Genomic DNA, 22,033 nt, shown 5'->3' with positions numbered 1-22,033 from the left:
AATAGCAGGCAACAGTTCCTACAGACTTGTGCTATATATACCAGAGCTCAAAAATGTCTCAATACCTCCCTTCCTATACCTCGCTACATCACTTCTGCTGAAACAGTGACAATCCAGAGATGGATTAATCCAGTAAGGAGCAAAGAAACTATGGCCTTTTATGAACACCCTCCCATCTGTACCCATTCTGTGCCCCATCACTCCTGTCCCCACTGCACCCCTTGTTACCAGACCCACAGTAGAGCTTGATTGTGGTGCTGGGAGTCAGGTCATGGAGCTTCTTGCAACTGTCTTACCAAACATGCTTACCAAGAGGTCCCTTCTAGCCTTAGTGGTGTGAAAGGCAGATATATCTTATGGCCTGAAAGGGGGAATGGATAGCCAGGGAACCCATTTTGCTAGGGACCCTGAATAAGCCAAGGCAGTGGAGATGAGGGCTAGCTGGGAGGACAAGCAGGAGGACCTCAAAATACCATCCAACTCAGCAAGGAAAGGCAGAGGGAATTCAATGCCAAGGAAAGCAAAACAATCATTGCTTTATGCATTAATAAAAAGGGTTCTGAACTAATATTATTTAGAGTATTGCTGTGGTTTCAACAGACCTATCAAAATGACAGCTCAGTGTACACTAATGACTAAAATACCAAAATCCAAATGTTCTCAAATTATTAGAACTGGAGAACAAAACATCAGACAATAATTATGTTTTATACAAATTTGCAATGCATCTGTCTCCAGAATACCATGTGAAATCCTGCTCTCCCTCCATCTCAGGAGGATATAGAGTTGGAAAGAGTTTAAAGAGCAGGGAGAAGGATAATCAAACAATTTCTGTAGGAAGATGATATATTAAAAGAGATGACTGACATAGAGGACAACGAGAATTAATACAAGAACAAGAGTAAGAGAAACAGAGAGAAAACAAATTCAGAATGACTGTATGCAGGGCCTTGAGGGCACCAGTTAGTGTCAGTGGGCTTGACCAGCTCCACGGGGGTATGGGCCTCCCCAGTGACCTCTGCCCATTGATCCAGGAGCTCCATTTAAGCCCAGGCTGTGACTTCTGGCCTTTGGCCATGTGTCCTGGGCAGGCCTGGGGACTACTCTCTAGTCCTGGCTCTGTAATCATGCTCACTGTGGATGCCCTCAGCTCCTGGTTCATCCTCCTTCTTGCTGCAAGAATGCTCAGCATACCTATAAGTGTGTGAGTAGGTTGGAGATGTGTCACCAAGTCCCTGCTTGGATCTTGGGTTCACCCATAGCTGTGTATATCTGCATTATGTTAATCAGGGTGAGAAGGACTTTTTGCCTGAGCCAAAATAGGTGTCTGTGCAGTTAGTACCTGAGTGACTGTTGGGTCAACTGGGCTTGTATTCTGATGTCTTCGAAGTTTTGCATCGAGCCTTTTTATAGGGAAGTAAATAGGTTTCATCTCAGTCTTTGTGTTTTGGTGTGAATCCCCTATCAGCTTCAATGAGGATATGATGCTTTGGACAAGAAGAGATCTTTGAAGTCTTAATTAACTTCTGGATTTGGTCTGTTCGCTGAAGCAGACAGTTTTTCAAGGTGTTCACCTCCTTTCCTCTTAGCTCTTCCCTTAAAAGGCATCTGAACAATGTAACCAGGTCTAGTATACAAGCAACAATTTCAGAAACAAGTGCTTATTTATGAACTATCAAATATGGCCAAGTGACAGATCAGATGAAATAGGATTTGAGTACAAAGTAGGGTAGAACTGGACTAAACAACTGTTGGCTTCTGATCTCCTTCTAAATGTGTGTAAATGGTTTATGTAACTTCATTATAGTTGCTTAGCCTCATTAATAAAAAAAGCCCTTTTCTATGAAGGGACTAGAATAAATATAGATAGGAATCACAGAATCATCTAGGTTGGAAGAGACCTCCAAGATCATCTAGTCCAACCTTGGCCTAACGCTAACAAGTCCTCCACTAAACCCTATCATCCCCCACCTCTCTACAGCTTCCTTTAATGTACTTATAAAGAGTGATAAGGTCGCCCCTGAGCCTCCTTTTCTCCAGGTTGAACAATCCCAGCTCCCTCAGCCGCTCCTCGTAAGACTTGTTCTCCAGACCCCTCACCAGCTTTGTTGCCCTTCTCTGGACTCGCTCGAGCACCTCAATATCCTTCTTGTAGTGAGGGGCCCAAAACTGAACACAGTACTCGAGGTGCAGCCTCACCAGAGCTGAGTACAGGGGGACAATCACTTCCCTAGCCCTGCTTGTCACACTGCTTCTTATACAAGCCAGGATGCTGTTGGCCTTCTTGGCCACCTGAGCACACTGCTGGCTCATATTCAGCCAATTATCAACCAATACTCCCAGGTCCTTCTCTGCCAGGCAGCTTGCCAACCACTCATCTCCCAGCCTGTAGCGCTGCTTGGGGTTGTTGTGCCCCAAAGGTATGAAGCTCTAATATCTGATACAAAACTCTTAATTAGAAGTGGTTACTTACTAACCGGTTTTCCTGAATTTTAACTTCTTGTGTCTCTTATATCTCCTACAACTTTTAGTTAAATTTTATCTCTTCCTTTGGACTATTAATTGAAGCCTGCTGCAGACTTAGGTATTCCAACTCCTTATAAAGAAGGACAGGAAGGAAGTATATTAGAGCCCCGGTAGCACGCCGTGATCGTATAGTGGTTAGTACTCTGCGTTGTGGCCGCAGCAACCTCGGTTCGAATCCGAGTCACGGCATTGACCCGGTGGTACCATGGCACATGGGCTCTGAATTTTTGGCTGGTCTGACGGCAGTAGCTCTTATAATTAATTGATCACAGTCAGTTACACATTTCTTTGTTCTTTCTCCACTCCCACTGCTGCACTTGACTAGTCTTTCAGCAAGGTGCTCGAGCGAGTCCAGAGAAGGGCGATGAAGCTGGTGAGGGGTCTGGAGAACAAATCCTACGAGGAGTGGCTGAGGGAGCTGGGTTTGTTCAGCCTGGAGAAAAGGAGGCTCAGGGGTGACCTTATCACTCTTTATAAGTACATTAAAGGAGACTATAGTGAGGTGGGGGTTGGTCTATTCTCCCATGTGCCTGATGACAGGATGAAGGGGAGTGGGCTAAAGCTGTGCCAGGGGAGGTTTAGGTTGGATATTAGTAAGAACTTTACAAAAAGGGTTGTGAGGCATTGGAATGGGCTGCCCAGGGAAGTGGTGGAGTCACCATCCCTGGAGGTCTTTAAAAGACGTTTAGATGTAGAGCTTAGGGATAGGGTTTAGTGGAGGACTTGTTAGTGTTAGGTCAGAGGTTGGACTAAATGATCTTGGAGGTCTCTTCCAACCTAGACGATTCTGTGATATATCAACACTCATTCTCTTTTAAAGTAACAAAAAGGTGCAAATAGTGTTTTTGTTTGTTTGTTTTACTAAGACTACAAATCTCTTTTCAGTGGTAAAAGCTTTCTTGACTGGGATAAAAAATCATGTCCAGTCATGTGAGCAGTTAGTGCACTGGGATGGGTGTTGCATCCTAGAAGCACTGGATCCCCCGAGTTGTTCGTCAATAGAAAGGATAGGATTTGAGTACAAAATAGAAAAAATAGCTACAATGGTAGTCTGCTTCAGGCTCACTAGGAGAAAAATGGTTTTGTTTGTGTGATAGTCTAAATAAGCTTCTTGGTGGTTTTACAGGCTCCATTTTTCTGCCTTAAACTGCTTGGGTATTGAGTATCTATTTAGTAACTTTATGATAAATTCTATTCTGAAAGGTCCTAGAAGATTTAGTTATTGCCTTCCCTTCTTTGAACCTACAGACTGAATTTTAAAGTACTAGAGTGAAAATGCAATGTGTGATTTTTTTTAACTCCCCAGTTTAACCAAAATGAAGTAAAAAGCTTGCCTTATCAAAAGAATGTGGAGTTAGACATTCCCAGAAGAGTGTGTGTTTTCTTGTTCTTGGTTTTAGAAGTTGAATCCTTAAGGGAGGGAACACTACATTTAAGTTTCTTTCCCAAGAGACCAAATGCTGCCTTCTCTTCTGCATTTTTTAAGATTTTAAAGTACCAGCTGCTGTCTTCATTTAAAAATTTTTTTTTTTTTGGTTTGAGCTGATGGTAAGTAGTTCAACTAAAGCAATGAATCATTCATGCTGTTTTTTGGAGAGCCTATAGTTATTTCATGAATTTCTGGATTTATTAATTTCATAGCTGCATCTACAAGTACTAATTTAAAAGAACTACAATTAATTTGGGACATAGGGCCAGCCTGCTTTCCTCTGAATTCAGCTGAGAAACCTGTCTTAAAAAACAAACTTAGGAAATTACTATTGTAAAAGATAACTTAGTGCAGGTGATCTTTCAGTGTGGTAATACAGTGAAAGGAGATCTAAATAATAGAATTAAATGAAGCTAAAAGAATCTAGCTTGAGTACTTCCATGAAATCACTTTACTGTTTCAAAGATGACTCCAGTTTATATGTCAGAAGCAGGCAACAGTGCCTCCTGCATTTCTGAATAGATTAAAAACACTAAATGTCTGTAGATCATCTCAAACTCATACCACCCAGGCTGTAGTAAACTGTAATCTGAGCACTGAAATGGGATGTAATAGCTTTTAAGAACCCGGTCTGCAACTGAAGGTTGAACTGTGTTAGAGACCTTGCTGCAGGCAGGATTTTCCTACAAGGTGTGCTTTTCTGTTTTATGTAGCCTTATTTTGTAACCTTCTACAAGTGATCTATTATCTATCCATTTCTTGCTAGCCATGGGTGTCTAGTAAAGCTAACTTCTCAGGAATATTTGCAGAGTAAGATACTTACATCTTGCAGAGCAAGATGTGTATTAACCTGAAATACTCTAAGGGGACAGGCTGTACTCATTGAGTTTAAGTATGTATTTCCAGAGCTGTTAACTGTTGCTCTGTGCTTTCTGTGGGCATATCTTCCTACCCTTGTCAGAAAGGGAGTAGCATGGATTTCAAATCTCATTTTTCTCCTGAGCACACTCAGGCATGGAAAGACACAAGTGAGCTGCCTGAGGTGGTGCAGAAAGTTTGTGATGGTCATGAAGAGAGTTCAGAACTCAGTCTCTGGCCCTAAGATGAACAGCTTTCTCTTTCTATACAGAAACAAGAAACAGGTTGCTTCATGAATAGCAGCAAGCCCAGACATCTCTTGATCTCTGTTTTTTTTTTTCTGCCTAAAGGTAGTAGAAATGGATTGTGGGGTTGTTTCTTCTCTGTAACACATTTGTGGTCTAGCCTTGTAAACACTGACATGAGCAGGCCACAATCAAAACATTTCAAAACACTTAACTGCAGTCTATAAATAGAGAAGTCAGGCAAATACATTGAACCACAGACAAGCCTCCTGAAGTGATTAGTCTGAAACCGTCTGTAAGTGTAGGCTACACTCCACTGGTGGCATCTCAGGGACTTGATCTGAAAGAGATGGTGACATCTAGATTGCACAGCAGGGATGACTTGGAGAAGTAACTCTGGCTTAGCAGTTAATGGTGATCATACAGTGCAGGTGCTAATTAAGAATATTTATCCCTTGTGTGGAACTGAGGTCACTTTAGCATTTGCTAGTGTCAGGTCTGTGGTGGTACAACTTGGGATGCTCTTGGAGGACTTCCCTAGGGCTATAACTTTGACTATATGCATGGCTCTTTGTTTCAGTAAAGCAGTAGCTGCTTTTTCTTCAGCAGGGTCTTCTGTCAAGAGGATAAGGGCTCCAGAAAGTCATATGGCTACAAAGGTCTTTACAGAATCTGCCTCCACCTTCTGAAATTCCGCTCCTGTGAAACTAGACAAGGTACAAACACTTACCTGGCGATTGATATGCCATTGTCTGCTGGGCTGAGATATGATTTTCCCGGTCTATTTTCATTTAGGTCTAACTGATTTTAGGTGTAATTTCTAAAGAGCCTTGTAAAACATGCACGGACTTCATTCATGATGCTGAGCACATAGCTATTATGTTACAGAAGATGAGTTTTGGAGATATACTCAATATACAGATGTTTATACAAATAGCAGAAATCCCATCAAGCAGTCTTTGTTTATAAAATCGCCTTTTAAAGGGATATTAGACTGTTAAAATCTTTACGTAGCAACTGGCACTGGTAGAAATTTACATGGAACTATATCTATATGTTATACCATAGTAGATGCATATTCTACTTGCATAGCTTTAGTTCTCATTCATGTTTTCAGGTAGGCATCATCTGTGGTTCTGAATTAGGAAAGTTCTTAAGTTGTATCTTTAGACATTAGTTTGCTGTGAAATAATCTTAGAGACATCAGAACCTGTGGCAAATTTCAGTAATACTTGAGTTTTGTGTGCTTTACAGGTGATAAATATAAAAGTAGAAGAATAGAAACCCCATTTATACTGTAATATTCAGTTTCTTCATTGAAGCTTTTTGGTGATGATTCTTGATTCTTCAGTACATCTTCCTAGTTTCTAGGGAGAATGCCTTTAGCTTTCCTTGCAGCTCCAAGTCCTTTGATGTACTTCCATTGCGAGGCCTCTCAGATGCTCTGGTAGGCTTGCTGTGGCCATCAAAAATACTGTTGACTCATCTGTCTGCCCTGCCTTTTGCCAAGAGTAGGGGCATCACAATGGGATGTGTCCAGCTCATCCACGCAGTTAAGTCTGGCATCTTAATGTGCATGCTTAATTTTACAATGCAATTGGACCTATCAATCTACAGTAGGGAGATACTACACTGAACAGATTCTTTCTGCTGCTTATTCATCAGACCTACTGAAGAGATCAAAAGATCAGTTTTGAAGATCAAAAAACTCAACAATATTTCCCCCCCCCCTCAAATCACCTGAGACTTTCCTAGCAAATAGTGCTGTAGTGGTAGGTTTACACATTACAGTATTAACAGAAAATTCTCAGTGTGAGTTATTTGCATATGCCTAATACTGCACTTCATGTTTCTTTAAAAATACAGTTCATGAAATTAGAAACTAACATGAGAATGAAGTACTCTTTTTTTTTTTACTGGACTTGCATCTAGCAAAGATGTAGTCCCAGGTATTCTGACAACAAATCTCATCAAACAGGAGGCATTGAATCCTCTGCCTCCCACTGAAGCATTTCTCAACATTATATATATAACCAATACCTGACCCAGGTTATGCAGGAATGGAAAAACAGAAGTATATCTTGTACTTGAAAAGTCAGTGTGCAGTCCTTGTTTAAAGGATGCTTACACTAGATATTCTTTCATCTGTAAGTTGATATGACTGCTATGATGTTTTAGATCTGTCCTAACAGTCTTTAGGTAAATAATAAAATCAGTTTATTACTTTCTAAACCATATATTAAAAACCACATCCCAGACAAAGTTTTGCATTTGACCAGTCTGGAGCTAGAATGTAACTTTGGTCCTGTTTTTACAGCCAAGTATCAAATTGGTTAGGCATTTCATTCAACTTTGATAAGCAGCTTTTCTGTCTTATACTTGCCCCAATGGACATTCTTGGTTTATCTTTGCCAATGCTCCTTTGGGACAGCACTAATGTATCATCCAAATAAGTTATGGGAATCCCTGTAGTGGTGAGCAGGAGGGAAGGCTTTGTTTAAGTGGGATCGGTGGAGGACCATGGGGACAAGTTCTGCTTCTGTGATCAGCTTGGGCTTGATTTCCAAGAAGAGCAGCCTGAATCTGGGTTTTGAGCTGAATACAACCTGGCAAACCTATGAGAGCACTGACAGTTAAGTGGAAAAAAATACTTTTTTTTTGGTGCAAGATGCCTACATGGTACCAGTAGCTAGTATGTAGTTCATAATTTCTATCTAAACTCAGTGACCAGTTTTGTTAAGCTTTATACTAAAGTAAAATAAATGTCCTTCTTCCTTTCAACTGAGGTTTTTTAATGTTAAGTATGATTTCCGTGTGCCTGGAAAACTGACGGATTTCTTTCCATAGGGCAGTTACCTTCAACAGGGGTACTGTTCTCCCCCGTGCTGGCCAAGCTCTTTGGCACAAGATCAGAGTTTCCCAAAATTTAGCCTTCCAAAGTTGGGAGGACAGGGAAAGTACAGATAAAGCAGAGTGGTAGTGTGGGAGAGGCCTCTGAATCACAACACTCATTAGCACATCTATACCATGCAGCAGGGGAGGAAGCCTGATGTATAGGGTCTGCCCAAACTTCTAACACTAAAGCTGTTAGTCAACTAGTGCAATGTTGGATTTCTATCCACCAGGCAGAGAATACATGCATTTTATTTGTGACAAAACATCTCATTGTAATTTCAAAACCCACTATTCTAGAGTGATAGCACAATTGGAAAATGACACCAACTTAAATTACTACTTGTTGGCTCTTATGGTGCATTTGTAGTAATTACTGAGGGGGATTGTATGATTTCTTGGCTTTAACAGAATATTTCTAAGCATGCGAGCTCTACCTTGCTGTGAAATCTACGAAAGCAAAGAAGAACTTTTACTAAAATTGTGTTTCAAAATCCACTTTGCCACAACCCCCCTTGTCACTAAAATGCCAGCTTCACAGACATGAATGTGGCTAGCTTTATACCCAGGAGAGCTGATAATAGCAACACTTTAAAAATAAAATTGAAGAGGACACAGACACAACAGGATCAAAACATAGAGTAGGTGGGGAACCCTAAAATCAATCTCTTTAGTGCTTGAATCTGGTGGAAAAGGGCTAAATATCTCTGGGCTTTTGGAACACTTAACTTAGAGCAATTTGTTTTGACTTGGGGAGAAGAACCTGCTAGCTTTTGGCTGTCACCCCAGATAGGTCTGACTTTATTATTGTTAATAACTGAATATTCTGAAGCAGCAGATTTGGTCTTCTGCTCTACTTATCACTTAAGATGTACTCAGCCAAGATGAAAGGAAATTGGCATATGTGTTTGTAGAGGAGGGACTTCAAAATGAATAAATAAAAAAGATTTCAAAGAATAATTCAATATGCTTTAATCTTTGGGAAGGGAAAAGGCTTCCCTCTTGAGTGGTGTGATCAGGAACAAGCAGATGCTTATGGATGCAACAAAGAAAATGTGTGATTTAGAAGTGCTGGCAGAGACCCTAACCCCTAAGTATCAATCTTCTCAAGAGGTCAACCCTCTATGGGCATCACTGAGTCTTGCTGGATATTCTCTATCTACCTATATGCTTACTGTAGGACAACCCACCTCCCAAAAATAGTGATCTTGCTATACCTATGGATTATGGTACTGATTCCCGTGAAATTGGGGGGGGGGGGGGGGGGCGTATTTGAGTTTGAAATAACTGTTACATGATTTAAGAATATTCTTCTACTTGGAAGAAGCAAATAGAGCCCATCAGGAAGCGAGCTGTATGCATACCTATTTTGTATAAGTGAAAGGCACATGGATGCTACAACACTGCACTATATTTTTCATTGTATTACAGAAATGAGTCTCTGCCCGGAGTTCAATAGTAAAAGCAACTCTGACTTGGATTCATTTATCTTATTTGATATTCAGGGCTCTTTAAATTTTAACTTGTTTTCCTTAATGAAGCAACTGTATTAGCAGCCAGAGGTACCATTACAGATCAGATGTGCTACATCCTATATAGTAGCTTGTGGAGCAAAAAATTATCCCAGCTGAATTTATGTGGATAACTTGTGCAAAACTAGCAGCTGGGGCCTTATTTCTCAGCCATATTAAGCAGCATTGTAGACAGGTTTTGGTGGAGCTGCTTCAGGCTAAGCTTCTGTGGTGGTTTTACTCAGCTGGGCAGCTGAACTCCCCCTCCTCAAAGGGAGAGGGGGAGAAAATATAAGAACGGCCCAAGGGTTGAGATAAGGACAGGGAGATCACTCAACAATTGTCATCATGGGCAAAACAGACTCAGCATAGGGAGATTAATATAACTTATTGCATATAACTAACAGAACACCAGCTGCTGTAGCATAGTTTTTCCCTTTCTTAAATCTGCTCTCACGGAAGTGCAAACAACATCACTCACTGGCTTGTCTCCGGGCAGTGGCAGGTCTCTTTTGGATCCAGCTGGAACTGGCTCTTTCTGACGTGGGGCAGCTTCTGGACTCCTCACAGAAGCCACCCCTGCAGCCTTCTGCTACCAAGCCCTTGCCACATAAACCCGATACAGCTTATTTGTGTTATCCTTGCTCACTTTGTGCAGCTCCACAGCTGCAGTGAGGACTAACTCAGCTAGTTAAGTTGTTCCCTTAGCATCTCAAGGGCATGCTGATGGGTTAAAGTATCCTGTGTTGGTAGAGAGGGCATCCCTTAGTGTCCTCCTCAACACTGAGGGACATCCAATGTGGGTAGTGTAAGGGCTTACTCAAAGGAGAAAATATAAATGCTTCTTGCAGGGAAACATCTGGAAGTGGTCTGAGTGCTTTCCAGCAGGCTGCAAATGCCCATCTTGTTTTTCTTAGAAAGGGTACAGAGATCAAGAAGTCCTGGGAACAGGGGCTGGGTAGGATAGGAAGATGGCAGCTGGGTCAGAAAGAGCCCTGGTGTTTGTTCCTTACCAACCTATGTTTCTGTAAGGATCAAGCTAGTGTTTGGGGCAAGGGAAGATGTGTTTTTCTGACAAAACACAATGTCCAGAGTTGACAGGGAAAGGAACGCTCCCAGGAAATCTTTTTCAACTCCAGAAGGCTCATAAGCCTCTCTTCCTTTCAGATAGTGAAAATGAAATGGGACTGTCAAAGTACTGCTAAATCAAGCACTTGTGAAACTGAGTCAGCTCCAGAAGTCATGAGTGATTTTAAAAATATACACATTTTTTCCCCATCCTGGTTTTGTCTTAATTTGGGTTTCAAACCTCAAGTGGTATTCGTCTTGTCCCTCCAGCAGATAAGGGGGAAAAAAATATTAGGAACAAAGAAGATATTTTCACAGCAAGAGCTGTGGCTTTAATAAAAATGCAAATATTAAGGACATGGAGACTGTAACAGTTAGCAACACAGATATAAACTGTATATGTAAGTATATATCTATAGCGTCAAGTACAGAATAAAGCTGTCCAGGTTAGTTGGCATGGAGAAATGGCACGCTTTCCTAAACTAATCTTTCCTAAACTTCTGTGCCTGTGAAATTCTACTGAAGTAAAATTCTCAGATGATTTAATGGGACTGGAGAAGATGGGCTGGAAGAAGGCAGTGTATTTTTTCGTCACCTTGGAAATACATGACATACATGTAGGGGATACACTCAGTAGGTTTTTTAAATAGACTTTAAATCTACTTACAGGTGAGCTGCAAGGAGGTTTAGAAGCTATTTTTAAAACAAGCTTTTTTACGTTGCATCTCATGAGCTGTTGTCCAGCTAGTCACACATGCTTCACCTACATAGACTTTGTGAGGCCACCTACATCTCTGCTAGGCCATGGCAATTCTGTTTTACCTGGAGGCCAAGTTAGGCTTTAGGAAGGGAGAAAATAAATGCCTTTTGGTCTTTATGTATGTAATGCCTCATTCCTTTCTTTCAGCTGTTCATTATGGTACTTCCAGAGTTTATTCTGTGTTCCAAGGGTCTAGTTTTTATTCTCAAAGACTTGTGGCTGCTTCTTATGCCAGGTACACTTGTGGATAAGGAGTACTCTTAAGAGAAGTACTCTTAAGTCATGTAAATGGATCATTTACCTTTGTTTTTAAAATTAATAATTTCCAACTCCTGACAGTATTTGTGAATGCTTTATTTGCCAATACTTTGATATTCCATTTATTTTAATAGAAAAATCCTGGGGATTATTGCCCATGATCCCTTTGATAGCTGATTAAAAGTTCTGGATCTCTTTTGAATCAAACTGTGCGCTTCTACTTCATAAAATGCAAATAAATTCATTTTCTCCTATTAAACTTTTTCCTGTTACCAACTTCATCTCATGCTGCTAAGTAAATAGGGGCACTGTCTGTGCATTTGTTCTACATCTGCTGGTAAGGCAATTGGAGGGCTTTGGTCATTACTTCATAAGGTCATCATAAGTCTATTTGATGAAGCCTAATATGGTCTTTCACAGAAGAAATAAAACCCAGAGGATACAACCTTGATCTTTAATTCATGCTCCTTTAGAAGGGAAAAGGAAGATCCTTCCTGCTCTTGAACACAAAGCCTTTGCTAGCCTGGTAGATGGATGACAAATTAATGTGGCAGGCTGAGGTTTACTGACTGTGCAAGGCAGGCAGATTGCCACCTCTTATTTGCATGTTAGGCACCAAGATTAACAGTGGGAGGCTGTCCATCTTTGACTTAGTTTGACAATTATGCACAATATTGTTTTCTTTTAGCCAGGATTAAGGACCAGCTTCTCAAAAATGGAGAGGAACATAGAATTGAAATCATTTAGGCTGGAAAGATCTAAGGTGATGTAGTCCAACCTTTAACCTAGCACTGCCAAGCCCACCATTACACCATGTCACTAAGCTCTACATTAACACATCTTTCGAAGACCTCCAGGGATGGTGACTCAACCACTTCCCTGGGCAGACTATTTCAATATTTCACGACCCTTTCATCTGTTCATCTCAATTGGACAATTTATCTGGGAGAAAGCTGTGAGTGACAGTATTAAAACTCTTGCTAAAATGCAGGGGGGGGAAAAAAGTTTCACTGCCGTTCCTTCATCTGCTAAGCAGGTGATCTCATAAGGATATCAAATTAGTGAGCCAGGACTTTCATGAAACCATCTTGGCTGGTTCTATGATTGCATTACCCTTTAAGTGCCTTTCGATGGCACCCAGGATAATCTCCATAATTTTTCCAGGTACTAAAATTAAACTACAAGAAGAGAATGAGAGAAGACCCTTGGAATTACAGACTTGTTAAAGTGGAATAATATTGGCGAGTTTCCAGTCAGCAACAACCTCCCAAGACTCTGATTTGTGTAAAATTGGTGCATTTTGACTTCCATGGCTCCACTTTGAACTGGGGTGCATTAAACACAGCCAGCTGGTCAAAAGAAGTGGTTTCTCCCATTATTTTTAGCACTGGTGTGGCCTCACCTGGAGTATTGTGTGCAGTTCTGGGCTCCACAATTAAAAAAAAAAAAGCTGTTAGATACTTGAATATGTCCAGAAGAGGGCCAAAAAGCTGGAAGGCATGTCCTATGAGGAGAGGTAGAGAACATGGGGTTATGTCAAGCTTGGGGAAAAGGAGCTTGAGGGCTGACTACATTGCTTTCTTACAGCGTCCTGGGGAGGGAAAATGGAGGAGCTACTGATCTCTTCTCCCTGGTAACTGATGCTAAAATATGTGGGAATGGCTCAAAGCTGCGCCAGGGTAGGTTCAGACTGGGCGTTAGAAATAAAATATTTACTGAGAAGGCAGTCAGACACTAGAACAAGCTTCCTAGAGAGGTGGTTGATGACCTGTGCATGTATGTGTTTAAGAAGCATTTGAATAATGCTCCTGATGATAAGCTTTAATTTTGGGTCAGCCCTGACATAATCTGATGGTTGGACTCCATGATCTGGGTAGGGCCCTTCCAGCTAAAACTATTCTGCTCGACCTGGAAGTACCCATCAGGACGTTAAGTGCAGAGCTGAGCCCCGAATCCTGCAGCTTGGGTGCTTTGCTTATCCTAACCGGCTGGCAGTCTCTAGGTAATCATAGCCACAGCTCTCCCTTCTCCAAAAGCTGCTTCTCTCCCTTGTGAAAGGTAGGGAGAGAGTTGCTAGTGGGAGGGAAATACAAGTGAGAAGTTATGACTAATCCCTTGATTATGACACCCACTGAGCAGCCTTGGTTTCAATCCCAGCTCCCAGACCTACTTTGCTCTAAAATGTTAATTGGTAAAGCACAATCCTGGCTGAGGCTGCAGCATGGGTCTTCTCAGAGCTCAGTGTACCCAGCCCACTGTCACAGGCTCTCTTTCTGGCCCTGGGACTCTGCACTTCTCACTGCACAGCAATGCAGCTTCCTCAGGAGGAGAGGGCTGCTCCCCTGTCCCCATCCCCTCCTTGCCAGTACTGCTAAGCTGCAGCTTGGGTCAAGGTGGCTGGAAATGCTGCCAGAAAAAAAGTCAAAGGAACCTTTTTTCAGGGTCAGTGCTAAACCCTCTGGGTGTTTTATGAAATGCATCAGCCTTGCTGCTGAAATACCCATGGATTTCTGCAAGAAGCCTCAGATCCTCTTGATGGGTTAGACACCTTCTGGGGGTTGAATTTTTCAGGACTGACCTATCTTGGTTGCTAGACTTGTGCTGTATCCTGTTTTGCATTTGATCTTAAAGGTTTTTTCTCACAGTTCATGTTGCTTAAAATCCAGTGCTATCACTAGTTTGTTTGTTTGTTTGTTTGTTTGTTTGTTTTTTCTACTACTCAAGGTGAAGAAGCATCAGAATTAAGGCATGCAAATATAACTCCGAATTCTGCACTGGACTGAAGTGACAAATGTGAGTCATAGCCAAGAAAGTTGGTCAGGCTTTCAGATCGATACCTGTTGTGAGCATATGCATTTAAAAAAAAATCACTTGTGTGACTTTCTCTAGAGTTTTAGGATCAATTTTAACTAAAGCCTGTAAATAGAACAAAGTAGCTGTAAATGAAGGTGCAAATTTCTGAGGTGGTACTAGGAGGCATCAGAAGGAATTTGCTTATTGAGTGAGGAGCTGTAGTGCTAGGCCATCCTTCCCCTTCCTGTTGAGCTGTGTCTTAGTTTACAGTCCCAAAAGTTTGCCTGAGTTGCATAGACTTCTTGTTGACCTGTTTGCTCCAGTTGCCCTGACTGATTCACTTAAATTATTAATGTATCAATTACAGAGAAAATACCCTAATTTAAAAATCTATCACTATCTGAATATTAGGAAAATTGTAGGTAGAATCGAAAAACTTGCGGTGTGCCATGGTGGGGTGCTCATGGAAGGCATTATCGACATTTGACAAGTAATAGACATAATGAATAGTGAGCACCACTTGTCAATTGGTTCACAACCCTTGATAATGTCTTCTGTAGAGTGGTTACCAGTAATACTTCATGCCAGTGCTCATAATGAGGTTGCATGCCATGTTACTTGTCTTAGAGTGTTTAAAAATCAAATTATTTGGGCAAGATTGTTGTCGATTGTTATAAATGTACTGGTTGGTGAGGGGGCTTAGGTCTCTTGGAAGACATACCTCTGGGTCTTCTGGGTTGCATCTTAAATGACAACAAATCTTTGTGATAAGTAGTTAGATCACTTCCTAGGTTATTTGAATTTTGGTAGTGATGAGGATTGATTAAATGAGCTACAATTACATTAATTGTACAAGTATTTTTTTTCCATTAATTCAGAAAATCTTTTTAAAGATATAATTTATATTTTAATGAAAGACAAATTGCTGATAACTAGTTTTTCAGGCCCTCAAAGTTTTTTTCTCACAGTAAGGGAAAGACTGGTCTTTACTTGCTCTGCAGCTTTTTGCACCTATGGGTTCCTATCCTGTAATCAGAGTTCACATTCCCTATAAATGAAAAGGATATTTCTTACTATCTCATGACTCCAAGAAACAAACTTTTGGAAAGGCTGAAACTCTTCAGTCAAGTGAGAAATGCGGGTACTGGAAACAGGATAGTAACTATTTAAAGTGGAGGACTTGTTAGTGTTAGGTCAGAGGTTGGACTCGATGATCTTGAGGTCTCGTCCAACCTAGACAATTCTGTGATTCTGTGTTTCTGTAAAAAACAGCGACAAAGAACCTCACCCTGAAAGCCACTTTACCTGCAAACACAGCCTCTCCTCCTCCTGAGAGGGGCTCGCTTCTGCCTTGTGGGTGTGAGCTGTTACTGCATGCTTTAGCTCGAGGAGGTCACTAATATGTGCCCCTCTCCCTGACCACTGCCTGCTGTCTGAAACCTGTGATGATGTATATTGTCCTCAAGGATGTATTGCTGCTGTCCAACTTGCTCAACATCAGTCAATGCTTACCATTTTTCAATTGCTGTTTTAGCTTGTGTTAAATTTTGACTGACTCAAAACTAGAGAAGCAGATAAGGCTTTCTGATAAGAGCAGGTGTGTTCTTTTTAACTGCAGATAATCACAAGGCTTTAAATCATTCATGTGAAGAGCTGCGTTCAGTAAATCTCTATAGATGGCTTTTGTAATAGAGGCAGTCTGCTAGAGCAATTCATGGCGTTCAGAGCCAGCAGCGCTTCTGTGAAGTGATCGTGTATCATAGCTCTACTCCTGGTGCTTGTGATGACCTCTTATGAGCTAACTGTAAACTGAACTCCAATTCCTTTTCATGTATCTCACTGTCATCCATTCTTTTTAATAATATGGATGGTATTTCTGAACACTTTCCTATCACCTTGGGCACTTTTCAGATAAAAAAGATCTACATTTGATAAATGTATTAATTTCCAAGAATATGCTTAAAAATTTCATCTTCAGGTTTAGGTCAAATTGCTACTTGACCAAGCTTATAGCTACTGTAAACCTTTATATTCTTTCCCCAGGACTGAATCACCTTAGAGCATCATGTCTGCATCTAGCCTAGCACTAAAGGGAACTTCGTGCTGAAACCTCTTAAGCTTATTCAAGTGCTTCAGTATAATTTTTATAGAAATCTAGTAAAATTGAAAGAACGTGTAGTTCACTTTGTTATGAAAGTCTTGCTAAACTTCTACTGGGATTAAAACAAACTGGCAACTTAATCATTCTCTTTAGTAGCACTTATGAAAATTGTTCTCCTGTGGTTAATCTAGCTGCTTTTGAAGGCTGCAGAGCTGTCCTCAAGAGAATTTTAAAATGCGATTTATTTCTATCCACTATTATTATTCCAGTGTATGTATCTTAGAATTTCTACTTGTTATTGCTTAATGACACTTAGAAATCATTTTAAATAGTCTTACAGCGAGGGAATGAAGATGTTTATTTCTCTGGCTCTCCACAGTGAACAGCAGGAGGATAAGGCTTGGCCTACCAGCCATGTAGTTCAGCAAAGCTGGCAAGAGTAGGCATCAGGCCTGGCAGTCACCAAGCTGGAAACTGATGGAAGTCTGGCAAGTACTCTATGAAAATATGGCTAAGTGTTTGCCTGGATCTCATAGTCCTTGCTAGGAATGAATTATCAGTCATTAGAGGCCAGTCGTTGGATTAGATGACCCTGATCTAATCTTGGAGAGCTAGCACCGAACAGGGGACCTGGCTGGACAAAAGGATGCAGCAGCCCATGAAGTAATGACTTAGGACCTCGTGCTGTGCAGGGTGTGAGACAAGCTCAACCAGCTGAATACACGTTTCAGCTGCTGCTATCAAAAGAGCTTCTTCAGCTTGCCTGGAAAATAACAATAAAACCAAAGACTATTCAGTGAGGATAGAGCAACTGCTATGCTGCAACTGCTATGCTGGCAAGGGTGTTCCTGCCATTCAAGCATGTCAAAACCTAGGACGCCCTTCCAAAGGATGCTAAGGAACTGGCAGTTGAAGTCCTAGAAAGTAAAAATCATGGTAAGAGTCCTGGAGCTTAGTGTCTTTGGCCCAGCAAAAGTTAACAGGAACCAAACCTAGACTTAGAAGGCTCTTCAATCTGGTGAACAAGAGCATAACAAATAGCAGCAGCAGTAGAAGCTGAATGACTTCTGATTCTGAATGCCTTTGATACCAGGCAGTTACCTTTCAACTACTGTTGTCAATTCTGTTGTCAGGCATTTTTAAGTGAAGAATGAATGAAAGATTAATTCAAACATGAAGTAATTCAATGAAGTCCTGTGGCCTGCTATGCAGGAGGTCAGGTGAGATGCTTAAAGATCTTAAAATACATGTAGAGGCCTAGCTCAGCACATGTGGACTTAACTGACCATATGAGTGTTCCTCATCTGTTTCACTGGCAAGTGAATTATTTGAAACTACCTTCAGCACTATTGCATGGGAGATGGACAAGGAACTTGTACCAATCAGAACAGCTGTAAGCAGTCTGAGAGGCTATTAGTTTTCCTGTTTCTCTTGTACTTTGCTTCTCCTGGCAGCAACTCAGTTTGAAATGGAGGCTGGATCTCCTACTGAATCCTTTCCTCTGAGGGCCCCTCCTATGCTCTAAGGAGATACCAAAATATACCTAAGTCTATAGTTCAAAAATCAAAAGGCTGGGGCTCATGATCAGGCACAAAAATATTTGACAGCTAATGCTTTATTGGGATAAGGAAGACAGTAGAACAGAAGGAAGAAATCCTTATAGAATTGGTATTGCAAGAGAAATACTGCTCAGGTATTTCCCTGGAGACTTTTCTGGAACCATCAGAAGCAGTCAAAAAAAAAAAAATTAAAATTAAAAATCAGGTGTTAGGAACAGATAGGAAATGAGCTGTGAGAACAAACTGAGCAAACATTATGCTACCAATTTGAAGTGTGCCTGCAGACTGTGTGCAGATCTTGACTCCCTCTCTGAGAAGGATTTTCTAACCATTGTTAGAAAAGGTATGGAGAAGGCTCTTCAGGGTTTCTAGAGAATTACTTCCATATGAGGGATGTATAAAGTGAAAATTTTCAGCTTTCTCACTAAATGTGGTAAAGATTTGGTCATGGGTGGATTGAAGAGAGTCAGTAGGGAATGTGTCCTTATGTCTGACATCAAGCTCTTCTACTAATATCAGGAAATGCCTTCAGAAAGGAAAATCCCCTTCCTGAGCATCTGCCACTGTTGAAAAACAAGGGACAGGGCTAGGTAGATCTTGTTTGTCCCAATGTGATAGTTCTCAGGATCTTAACAGAATATACATGCTCCCAGCATGCCTGGGTGATGTCGGAAGTGCAGGATAGCTTCTTACAGGTTGCAATATCTTCTTCTACAGATAATGTATGAATTACTTCAGGAAAAGGGTGACATGCAGAAATGTTCCCGTTTGAATGGGGTACATTTCTTAAATTTATTAAATTTCTTCTTAAATATTTCCTTTTTCAATAAAAACAATTTCCTGAATAACTAATTTTTTTCAAATGTGACTCTTAAATGCAATTAACTGTTCTTGAAAATGGGTTTTGGTCTGCATTGTCTGTAATGCTGTGATGTATCCTACGAAGTCTGCATCTGAACCAAGATCAATTTCCTTGATTCTTCTATTTAAATCAAAGTAAGAAGACAGTTCCTTGGCTAATATTTATCATTAATTCTGTTAAAATCAATGAACCACTTGCAGAGCTGGCCCAACATGCACAAAGCATCATGGTAGTCTTCCAAATGAGTTTTCTGGATTTCTTGGTAACATTACTCATCCTGCCAAATTTCTCCTGATTTTGAACTGCTTTATTCTTTTGCATTGCTAGTTTTGTGTATTTTGTCCTGAGGGCTGGGTCAGCACAGTTGCTCCTCATCTTTGCTGTTCTCAAGTGCAGTTCTTTATATTGGCATCATCTTTGGTGCTTAGAACAAAAGTGTTCATAAAATGAAAATGTGCTTGGGAGAGAGTGGAGAAATATGAAGACTTTTTGTAACAGTTTAAATTCTGGTTGTATTCTTTATATTGTAGAAAAAGTAGTTGTCTGTTCCATTCTTTACTGCCACCCAGAAAAGGACACCTTTCTAATGGCAGTTCTCATCTCAGCCCAGCGATCAAGTCTCTTACTTCATCCCCCAAAAGGAGAAGGTTCAACACAACTGAGTGCTGAACCAGCACACCCTATCACTTAGTTCCCGCTGATAACTGCAAATGTCAGAATAAATATCTCTTCTCTTATGAAACAACTTCTGGCATAAAAGTTCCCCAAACCAATTGCATAAGTATGCATGGAAATCCTATGTTTTTTATTAATCAACCTCTTGTACTTAACAGCTGAATCGGAGTTCCTGAACTACAAAAAAAGAGCCCTTGGAAGCTCACAGCTACTGTCAGTGCTGTGAAAGCCACAAAAAGGTCACTGCCTTGCATAGCTGTACTCGTTCCAGGAAGCAATGCTTTTGGGGTTGTATATTTTTAGACATGACCAGAAACAAAGCCTCACGCCATAGAAGAAAACAAGATTACAGTAATGAGTGATCAAATGGCAGTTAAACTAATGTGCTTCTTTAACCTTGTGCTTGTATGCTTAATCAAACAACACTTACTGCTGCTACATTTTTAATCAGTGGTGAGATCTAGCTGTATGAATCTGTCCCAAGTTAATGATATGTATTGTTAAAAATCACTAGACCATTCCATACCTGCTACAAATCTGCCACAGGTAATATAAGATAGTGCTAGACTAATGGAGGTGAGAACCTAATCTACTGATTATCTAACCTACACATTTTCCTCCCCCTGCCATCCAAGGTATGTAAGTGATGCCAAGGAGGGAAATATCTAATCCCACCTTTCCATGCAGCTAAGTGGGATGATTTTTGTTACCACCTAGTAGGCTTGCAGGGAGACTTGTAAGACTCATTACAGGCAATGAAGTAGCATTGCAAATATCTGTAATATACGGGAGGTAAGGCTAAATGATGAGAATATTTTGCCTAAAGAAGGAAATAGCATGATGTATCATTTGCAAGCGATTAAGATGGTGGGTGGTTCTTTCAGACGGCTTCTATTTCCAGAAGTGTCTGTCTCAGTACCTGTGTTTTGTATTGAGTGTTGCATGTTTTCATGCTCAGACGAAAGGAATCCTTGAAAGTATCTCAGAGGATATGCAGAATCACTAGTGGTCTTGAAAAGCTGGATCCTGTTTTTTATGTACAAAGTTCTCACAATATTTTAAAGAACAACACTTTGTAAATTGCTAGAATGAAAAGACACCACTTTTCAGCTGGTTGGTGCCATTCCAAAAAACTGAGTATCAATCCCATTGAAATCAGATGTGATGCCACATCCATCAAGAAGCTGCCGTAGGGTTCCTATAGGAACAGGCCAAAAAGTTGGGGTACACACTGCATTTAGTACCATTTCAACAGAATGCCTGCCAAATGTGCAAGTACAGACATATCTATGACAGGGACAGTATCTGTCTTACAGTGACTGCACGTCCTACTTCTGTATTTGACCATGAGGAGGTTTTCAGAGACAAGAGGCTTCAAAAATAGCAATTGGCCCAAAGAGGGACAGTAAACATCCTTGAATCTAAAAGGTAGCTAGCACTGCAGAGACGCAGGCTGTATCTTAGTGCTCTGAAAAATATTTATCCTGGAGCTATTGGTGTGGCTCAGAGGTGTGAGAAGAACTTGTGACTTGTTACAGCAGCTCTTGTCAAAACAGATTACTCGTGGCTCTTTCACGTTTGTACACTTTCTGTAGGCAGCAAGTGGCAAAACTCACTTGAACTGCTGTAAGGAACAATAGACCTTATAGTGTTAAGGCTGCATCCAGACTTATTCAGGCATAAACCTCAGCAGAGTTCCCCATCCAGAGCTTAGAAAGCTATTCTCATACATGTCTCCATTGATTTATCCTGTACTGCAGTGGGATGGAGGCCCTAATGCCATTATTTCCAAGAAGGCTGCATACGTGTTGTTTTTATGGTGATCCTGAGGAGCCTTTCCCAGGTGGGAAGGGCAGTTCAGCTCCCACACTGCAGTCCAGAGGTGTGCTTACACAAAAGTCTGGTATCTTGTGTTCCCTCTGGGGATGGAGTAGCTGTGGCATTTTGTGAAGAGGTTCTGGGACTGCTGAAGACCTGATACTTTCAGGCTGTCTGCACTTCGAATGTGGTGGTCAAAGCTGTCTGCACTTGTAGGTGTCACTAGCTGAAGTAATCCATATCCCTTCACACAGCAGGTGCTTGCTCACACAGTTTGGTATGGTGTGGGCAAATGGATTAAAGTTTATCAAATTCTCAAGAGACAGATGTGATGGGACATAGATACGAAATTAAATGCTAGGACTGGAAATATTTGGCTTGTCAGATACCCCATCCTTAAGACCCTGAGAAAACAACCTGGCTCACAAATTGCACTTTTCTTCTAACCATGTACTATAGGAGCTGCTACGTATAACCTAGCTCACTTGTGCCTACAACAGTTTTATCCTGAAACCATACATTGCCTTCTCATGTATCCCATGAGTTATGCTGTCTTCAGTTATGTTTAATAAAAATGTTTTTGAAATGTCTTAGGATTCACGGAAGGATGGATAGACTCAAGAGCATACCGCAATATTTGTGATTTGTCTTGTTATGGATGTTATTGTTTGTTTGTTT

Source organism: Aythya ferina (assembly GCF_964211825.1).
Source record: "Aythya ferina genome assembly, chromosome: 2".
Classification (NCBI taxonomy): domain Eukaryota; kingdom Metazoa; phylum Chordata; class Aves; order Anseriformes; family Anatidae; genus Aythya; species Aythya ferina.
The sequence above is the reverse complement of the archived record's forward strand: the minus strand, read 5'-3'. Positions refer to the sequence as shown.